We start from the raw sequence: 9,352 nt of genomic DNA, 5'->3' as shown, positions 1-9,352 counted from the left end.
CCTCTCGCACCGGCAAAGCCCGCCTCGGAGGAGGAAGAGCCGTCAGAGCCGACCTGCTTAGGTACTGACCGCCCCCGCCCCGGCCGCTGTCCGCCTTTCAGTGGTGCCCACGATCGTTGGCTTCTCCGTGTCCCCGCTGCGGAGGCCTCCCTTTGCCTCTTGTCCCTCAGAGCCCCCGTCTGTGTGGAAGAGCCCCCAGGGCCGTCTGCGGGCCCCTTCAGTTTGCTCTGCAGGCCCCTCCCAGCGCCTTCTGGCCGCCCCTCAACCTCTCCGTGCACTATTTGATGTCCCCAGAGCCCTCTGCGTTTATTTCCGTGCACTCCATGGCCCTCCAGGTGTTTTTTGTGGTGTGTCCTGTAAGCCCACGGTTGTGCCTTGAAGTCTCTTCTGCAGCACTTTGTGGGTTTCTGGGTACACCACGGGGTTGGCAGGGGGGGTCTTGTGGGCTTCACAGTCTCCGGCTGGGCAGCACCCAGCAGCTGAGGTGTCAGATCCATGCAATGGGCTAGCAGGTGACTTCAGCTCCGTGCGGTGGGCTAGCAGGTGACTACAGCTCCAGAGCCCTCCGTCCTGCCCAGCACAGCATCCTCCCATCCAGCCCGGCCCAGGAAGGCTGCACAGGGAGAGCAGGAGCAGGTCACAGCTCTTGCTTTCACTGCGGTGCCAGAGGCAGAGACACTCGTAAGTGAGAAGCCAACAGTGCTTCCTAAAACCCATCCCTTCTGCTCTTGGGCTGACCCAAGGCAGCCTGTGTTTGTGTGCAGGACCCTGTGAAGACAAGGAAGGCTCCCCCTTATCTCCACCTCAGCTTTTTTCCTGTCTCCGCAGTTGTCAGTGAACAAGGCCAGGTTATTTGTATTGCTTTGGTTTCCCCGTGCTTACTAGCGGGGAAGGTTTGCTGGGGAAAGCTGTTGTGCCTTAAGTTTCCTTTTCGCAGCACGGCTGTGGCCTGGTGCGATAGGTTCCAGCAGTGCTACCTACAGCACAGCACCTGGGCTGTGGGCAGAGGAAATGTGCTCCTTACCTTTGTATGGAGAGCAGTCTGGACTGAGGGCTGAACTATGTGCCTGAGGCAAGGCTGCGTGATGGGGGAAATAAAGCTCCATGTTTTATTTTTGTAGCGTGTCCTGTGCTGCAGAAGCATTAGCAGAAAGTTAGATGGCCTGCACTTGCATCTGTGTCCATCATCCTGACCCCATAGCTGATGGGAAGAGCAGCTGCTTCTCCCAGTGCCGCCACCCTGACGAGGAGCTTTTCCAGCCCTACCAGGCCAGCATTCCCAGCCGTCGTCCCCCCAAGGTGGGAGAAGCAGCAGCTGCCCCAATCCTTCTTGGGGGATTTAGGTACTGCAGTTTGATATCCGACTTCTTCCTGACTGCAAAGTGCTCTTCCAGCCTGAACCACTGGATGGGGCAGGAGGAAAAGATGCGTTTGGATCTCAACTACATTCCTGAGGAGCAGCAATCAGGAAAGACTGAGCCAGCCCTGGCAGCAGTCCCCGTGCTCCCCACACAGAGCGATCAAGGGATCGTTGTACCATTGGCTCGTTTCTGCACCGACTCCGGCCACCCCAAAAATGGCAAAAGAATAAACTTGGGGAGACTGGCGTCTACTTGTAAGCAAAGCTTGAGCACCCTGGAGGCCCAGGGCACTTGTGAAAGCCACAAGGGATTAAGTGACTTGCAGGAGGGAGAAAAACCCTGTAGGGCTTTTTTGTCCCCAAATAACTCGGGGTCTGAGCAAAGGGGCCTGGCCCCTTCCTTCAGCTTCTCCAGTTGGGCCAGACTAAAATGGCGAGGCTGTAAAACCCAGGTTGTGCTTTGCGATGTGTCTTTCTCTGAGCAAAAGCCTCATAACGAAGCTTTTAATGGCTGTTGTAAACAAATCAATGTCTCCAGCTATACATCTGAAATGAAAGAGGCTGAAGGAACTATGAAGGTTTTTAATGTCCAAATAAATTACTCCTGCCGTGGCAATAGCGATGTGTGGAGCATTTGATTATCCCCAGCCATTAGCGATGCTGGCAAGGACAGAAATATTCTTGCTCTGTATTTAACTGGAAATTAAAAGAATATATCATTTGGTGGCAGGAACTTTTACAAATGGCTGCTCCCCCTTTGATCAGTTCCCCAACTAATAAATCATTGGTAGGACTTTGGGGAAACTTGATTTACGGCTCAGACCTGCTGCTGGGTGTTTGCTGGAGGACACATTCCCAAAAATCCCCCGGTTTGAGGAAGATGTGTTGGGATTCTCCGGCTCTTGGAGGAATGCTGGAGGCTTGTTTAAGGTTTTCTTTGGGAGCTGGGAAGAATGACTTAGGAGGGAAAACTGGCTTTCCGCCCACCAGGCAGCAACTGCTGCCTGCTCTGCTCCCAGTACTTTTCCACCTGCCTGCCTGCACGGTGCCGGGGTTGTGGGAAGCTTTGGGGTTACACCGAACATGGGGGATGTCTCCTAGCTGCAGGCAAGTGCTGGAGGGGAGTGGGAAGTTTAGGAGAAGAGTAGGAAGGGGGGAGCAGCCCTGTGTGACTGTCGCAGCTGCCACGATGGACTTGAAACCTTGCTGGAGCTGCTCGGCGGGTCCCGGGTGTGGGATGGGACCGCTCCGGACCCACAACATAGGTATCGTAGCAACGGGGATCTTCCCCAGCTGCAAGGCTTAAAAACAGAGCCGGGGAATGTTGAACTCGCAGCCTTCTGGGGTTACTGGGGCATCAGGCCTGGGCTGGGCTTAGTGGGTGCTCGCCCACGGCGATGGGGCTGCTGGAGGTTTGGTTTCTGTGTGGGTCGGGGGCACTTCTGCATCCAGCCACGTCCCCGAGCGTCTGGGGACCCTGCTGCAGCGGCTGAGACTGCTGATGCCATGCAGGTGGGGTCTCCTCTTGATGAACTGGCGCACCCCTCTCTCAGTAACTAAAGATTATCTGGTCATTTCCGTGCGCTGGAGCAGACGCTCCAGGAGCGTTTATTGACCCACTGGTACTATTCTTATGCAAACAACTGTAGCTCATCTCAATAATAAAAGGCAATTTAATACCTGCTCCGCTGCTGACAGTGACTAGGAAGGTGCTTGGTTTTGGTTTGCAGCGCAGATCCTTTTTGCAGACAGACACCCTAGGGTCAGCCTCTCCGTCTGATTTTTTCCATTCCGCAGCGTGCTGTCTGCTTTCAGCCTTGCTCATTATTTGCTGCAGAGCTACTTGTGGTCATGCTCATACCTCGGGGCACAAGGAAGAGGTTGAAACCTCGGAAGAGGTAAATGGTTGGATTTTTCTAAGGTCTTATCACGCTGAGCAGCCTTCCTGCGCCCTGGCTCAGCGCTACGTCTGAAAATGCGCTAACACAGCTTGGATTTTTTTTTTTTCCCCTCCTTAGTGGCTCTGAGCGGGAAGGTCCTGGAGGAGGCCAGCGTGTGAAGGACCATCCCACAGGGTTTCCAAGCTCAGGATGGCTCCGCTGACTTCCCCCTTTGCAGGCGACTGACTCATTTGCCATGAGCAGTGATGGTCTGAACTTTTGTGCTCTCATTTCTTGTGTTTTATTACCAGGTAAAGCACTTGTACTATAAAAATCCAGGATTTCACAGACCCAGTAATGGCTGTGAAATCAAATATAAAAATAACTCCTCAACTGCAGCGACGTACAAATCATCGGTAGCATGGACACAGCGCGGGCTCACACTTCCAGCTGAGGAGAAGTCCTCAAGGTCCCGACGGAGCAATCAAAGATAAGATTGCAGGGTTGAAAGCAGATGAGGAATGTGATGAGCTGTAAATCCTCTGGAGCTGTTGGAGCCAGCAGCAGCGAGATGAGGTTGTGCCTCTCCCCAGCTTTGGTCTGGCTGTGCCCACGCAACGTCTTGCGTTGTTCCTGGCGACTTTTCCCTGATGAGCGAAGGGAAGAGAAATGGGCAGGCTGGTGCGGACGCAACCGCCAGCCTGCAGCCCTCGGGAATTACACCAGCAATCGTTTCCGACTGCAGGAACCTGCTGCAGAGATGCTAGATGGACTGGCTGGGTCAGCAGCTTGTTAATTCAGTTCAATTTATTCTGTAATTTAGGACTCTTTGAAGTTTGAGTTCGATCTTCGAACAATCGTTTCAAACTAGGTTGGTGCTTGTGAATGAGGGGCTTGCAGCAGAGCCGAGCTCCTGTGGCTTTATCTGCACGGGGGAGAGGAAGGTGGGACTGGGGTACGCACGGGACCTGAATCCCAGAGGGGGAAACGGGGCGATTCCCCACATCCCAGGGGAAATGAGCGGGATTCTGAGTCCTTGTGCAGGCTGCTGACCGGACCGGTGTTTTCAGAGGTTTTTGAGGGTGCTGTGGGTGCCCTGTGCGGGGACGAGAGGAAGGCAGTTTGCGATGCAGGATGGTTTGCTTCACCACACTTGTCTGCTTGCCTGGAGCATGGGTGAAGTCCTCGGGGAGGATTTTGTTGACAGATCTTGAGAGATCATCTCAGACCAGAGCTGCTCTGGAGGATGCTGTCTCCATCCCCCTGCGTGCTCCATGCCGTGGGCATTCTGAATGACTCAGAAGTCCCAGAAGATGTGCCCAGCATCCCTCTGCCACCAGTTTTTTGGCCTTTTTGGGGTTTTTTTGTGCTGCTGATCAAATCCCCGTGTGGGTAGTGTCTGCCACTGCTGTCCGGGTGTCAAACATTGCGGGGAGGGGGTTTGGGAGGGAGAGGTTGTAATGCTGCAAGACAAAAATCTCAGCACAAACCCATCTCACAGGGTCTCTGCTCTCTGGAGGTTATTGCTGCAATGCACTTTGGACATGGGTATCGATCGCCTCTTTTGGAGGCCTCGCACGTCTTGGTGAGGGGCGGCAGGACAGGCTTTTGGTGGGGTGAAGTCACACGTGATTTTTGTCGTCTTTTGTGAAGGCTGTGAGACACCAGAAGTGTCGCCCAAGGAGGCCCGCTTCTCTTTGGGGTATGGATTCCTAAATTCTTCAATTTAAATGCAAATTCGCAGCCATTTGATTATGCCATGCATCGGAGAAGCTTTTGGAGGGTGAACAGCTTGTAATAATCAGCTACGCATCCCTCAATACAGATATTATCTGCTGTTGCGATATGGCTGCATGCATCTGCAGAAAGCAGAGTGGTTCAGAACAACCCTCCTTTCCCCTCTTTATTCTTTCGCCTCTGTTGAAAATTGCTCTCATTACCTCCCTGAAACCTTTTTAATCAACCTGGACGGCGCAATCTGCTCTGCGATAAGAGGAATAATGTTTTTGGAGGTGCTTTGCATGGTAATGCTCTTCTGAGCCTGAAATGGCGCTATGAAGAATGACTGCAGCTTCGGGAAGGGCTTGTATTTCTTCTTGACGCCTTGGTCTTCTGTAACCAAATTTTTTTTTGTTGGGAGGTTTGTAATTGCCTGAACTTATAACTTCCTTCTAGGAAAAGGGAAGGGGGAAAGCAGGATCAGCGCGGCGCAGGAGCGGGAGCGTTTGTTGTGGCACAGCCCATGGGAAGCTCAGCCTGGTTGGGATCTCTGTCCTGGGATATCTTCCAGGATGAAACCCTGATCTTGAAAGCACAGGTCACACCGGGAGTCCCTAGACCCATTCTGTGACACACTTCCCTGCCCATCAAATTGCTCACATTAAGAATATATTACTTTTAATCAAGCCCATTAGATTTGTCGCCACACTTAAGCATCCTATTGAAGCAATCATCGCTCTCGCCCGCTCCCTTCCTTTCCTCAGGTATTTGCATCTGGCCAACGTGAAGGCGAGTCCCTTCAACGTGGTTACTTGGCACCAAGAATATGAAAAGGGCAGTTAATCCTCACTTCACGCTTGCAACCGGCTTGGGTTGATTTTTTGAATTGCTGCTGCGGGTTCTCAAATCTTTCATTAGCTACTGCTTAATTCATTTAGTTCAGTAATAAAAAGTAATTGCTCATCTGAACAACCAGACGCCGCTTCTCCGTGGCCTGTAATTCTCTACCAAGTTAGCCCTGTTTGCGGGAGGGAAACCAAAATCTGCTGCAATCTGCACAGAAACTGAAGTGGGGAGCTCACGAAGTCGAATGAAGAATCCACTTTCCTCTATATGCTTTTAACTCAAATTGTTTCTCTTTAAGCTCTAACTTTGTCATAAGGCTCCAACAGACCGTTTGGTGCTATGGAAACCCCAGTTCACACACTGGTGCATCGCTTGCAAGCAATTAACTGTCTTTAATTTTCATTTTCTGGGGATATTTTTGACTTGTGTATTAAGCAAACATTTATGCAAAACACTGTGGAATCCATAAATGTTAATTAAGTTGAACTGGTGTCTTTGCCGTAGCAGATAATCAGATTGATGGCTTCACTGAAGTCTGCAAAACTTGCCGTGATGGCGGAGAGCGGCTATAAAAAGACACAACCGCCCAGGTGACGCCAAAACTCTGCTCTTCGGGTGTCACCTTTAGCGTGCTTGGTCCTGCTTTCGCCCAGTGTGTCTTGACCAGATGCAGATCCAGGTTTTGCCCTGTGAGTGACACCAGAGGGGGGGGGGGTTGCAGGTACGGTATCGACTCTGTAAATGCATCTCGCTTGCTGTGCAAGAGTGCCGTGGCATGCAACGAGTGGCAAAGGCCTCAGCTAGGGAAGGAGGATGCTGATGGTTAGAGAAGAGCTCTGCAGTACTTCACCAGGCTGCAAATGCTGGGAATAATCCCTTTATCCTGTCCCTCCCCTCCTTTGTAAAACAACCACCTTAAACTCTCTCCAGAGCCACAGGCTGGACCCAAACCCACCAGGTAGCTCTTGATTTTGGGGGTTCTCATATCGGATTGCAGATGGTGGAAATGTGCAAACCACGATGAACCGGGGCACGAGAAATTTGGATTGCCCCATACCATTAGCGGATTGTGTGGCTGATGAGTATTTTTTTTATATTCTTATTGCTTTTATCTAATGCATGTGCATGCAGGTGCATTTAGGGACAGGTATGAACCTTTCTGGGAAAGGTGATGCATTGGTGCTGATAAATGAAATGACCCCTTGTTTGCATCAATGAAATGACCCCTCGTTTGCAGCTGAAGTGCTGAATCCCGCTGTAAAATGGGATCTGCTCTCGGGTTCCCGCCGTGGGGAAGCTTGGCTGACAGCAGATGCCTGCACCGCAGCAGTGTGTGACACTGTTTATTCCTTCTCTCCCTTTTGCATGATAAAATAACCCATGAAAATAAGTAACAAGAGCTTAATAGGCACATGGGACAGGGCCTTTGGCAGCGATGCCAATCAGCTGTGCCTCCGCAATGCTCCTCTAATTAAAACCTGCAAATTACAGCCAGCTGGAGCTGATTGCAAGGGCTGGCTGGGCTGGGGGCTTTGCTCTGGGGGGTGAAGCATGGCTGGTTGCTCCTCATGTTCACACTTTCTCTCCCATCAGGGTGGTGAAGCCTTGGAAAGCTGAGGATTCTGCTGTCCCGGTGCCTGCCCCAGTGGAGCGGTGGGGATTGGGAAGTCCAAACTCCAGAAAGCAGAGCCAAGGGTGTTAGCTGCTTCATGGAGGGAAATGCTCTGTGTCGCAGCCGGTTGAATAGGTGGAAATGCCAGTGCTGATGAACAATCCTCCAGTCGCACGTCTGTGTCAGCTCTGCATGGAGAAGCGAGCGGCTGGTAAGTTCTGCCCGCGCTCAAGGAGCGATTCAAGCCTTTCTTGTGCTTTGGGAATCGGTCACACACGGCCGGTCCCAGCTTTGTGGATGGCTGAGTTTTGAGGGCTATGCTTCTTCTTGCTGTAGTTCTGAAATTTCAGAGCAGACCCCTCACACCGAAGGTCCCCCCAAACCCACCGGCTGCCTTTCACTCCTCTTCTCACCTAGTTTTGACTTTGCTGTGTTTCACCGCTTCTCCTCCCGCTCCCACCAAGCCACCAGTTGCCACCTCACATCGTTGCGGGCTCATTAATGGGTTGCAACATGATCTCACAAAAGAAACGTTTATTTATGAAAATCCATTTGAACAAACCCAACGATTAGAGAGAGACCATTTTGGGGGAAGAGGGTCGGACTTTTTCTCTGTAGAGATGCTACTATTGGGAAGAACTTTGCGCGGAGCTCCTATCAGCTGCCCCCCACACCAAATACTAAACCCCAGACGTACGTCGCAGCCCATCTCATCCCCGTGCTCCCCTCCTGGCCCCGACTGTATCATATTGCATGGAATCAGGAGCCTTTTTGTCTGGGATGGCAAGTTTAAGGGCAGAGACACCCTAGAGTCATCTCTCAGCCTCAGCTGCTCCTGGAACTCACTGTCCCTTCTCCAGAGTGCCGCAATTTCTGCATTTTAACTGATGAGGGTGCTTCCAGCTTCCAGCAGAGATGATATTTTGGGTGGATATGCCACAGGAAAAGGGGCTGTTGGCATGTTAAACTTCGCTTTATAAGTGCTGTATTAATTATTCAGCTGGAGACAGGTTGTTTTGGGGCAGGATGGTGTGCTCAGTAGATTGTTATTAACAGACTCCTGAAGCCTGAGAGGCGGTTTGGTTTTTTTTTTTTAATTATTTTTTTAATGGTAAGCAAAAGCTAGGAGCTCTTGGCGTGGGCACTTTGGTTGTGTGATCTCGCAGTAGGGCTCTGGCTAGGACACGGCAAGCTAAAAACAAAAACCCCGCCAGCCCCGTGGAAGTAGGCAGCAAATAGCGGATACTCTGCTTCTGTCCCAAGTCGCTACCCCTTGGCAGATGCGGTGTGCTCATCTGGGCCAAGCGGTGATGCCAGCCCTCGAGGGACAGCAAAATGAAAATAATAATAAAGATAAGCGCTGGGCAGGCAGCTTGTTGCGTGTCTACCGGCAATCCAGGTAGAATGCCAGGGGAATCCTAGGCAGTAGGTTGGCCAACTTGGTACGGCGGGCTTTAAACTAAAGGACTTGGGGGGTGGGGTGCGTGGTCAGGTCACAGTCGCGTCTGATGGGGGAACAAGTGTGTCGGTTCAGAGCAGCTACAAATGTGCCATAACTGCCTCCCAACTTAACCAGAAGACCAACTGCCCTAATGGTGGGCTTGGCAGTGGCAGATCCTCTTTCATCCCTCCAGGGAAACCTAGGTGCTCAACTGGCTCACTGAAATGCCTTTATACCAATGCGCGCAGCACGGGGAACAAGCAGGAAGAGCTCGAGTTCTGTATGTGGTTGCGGGGCCACGATCTCATTGCGATTACAGAGACATGGTGGGACAACACGCATGACTGGAACGCTGCCATCGATGGCTATGTGCTTTTCAGGAAAGACAGGCCTACGAGGCGAGGCGGTGGAGTCGCTCTTTATGGAAAAGAGCAACTGGGATGTATAGAACTCTACCTGGGAGCGGATGAAGAACAAGTTGAAAGCTTGTGGGT

The sequence above is a fragment of the Egretta garzetta genome, unplaced genomic scaffold (assembly GCF_000687185.1).
Source record: "Egretta garzetta isolate BGI_Z169 unplaced genomic scaffold, ASM68718v1 scaffold238, whole genome shotgun sequence".
NCBI lineage: Eukaryota > Metazoa > Chordata > Aves > Pelecaniformes > Ardeidae > Egretta > Egretta garzetta.
The sequence above is the reverse complement of the archived record's forward strand: the minus strand, read 5'-3'. Positions refer to the sequence as shown.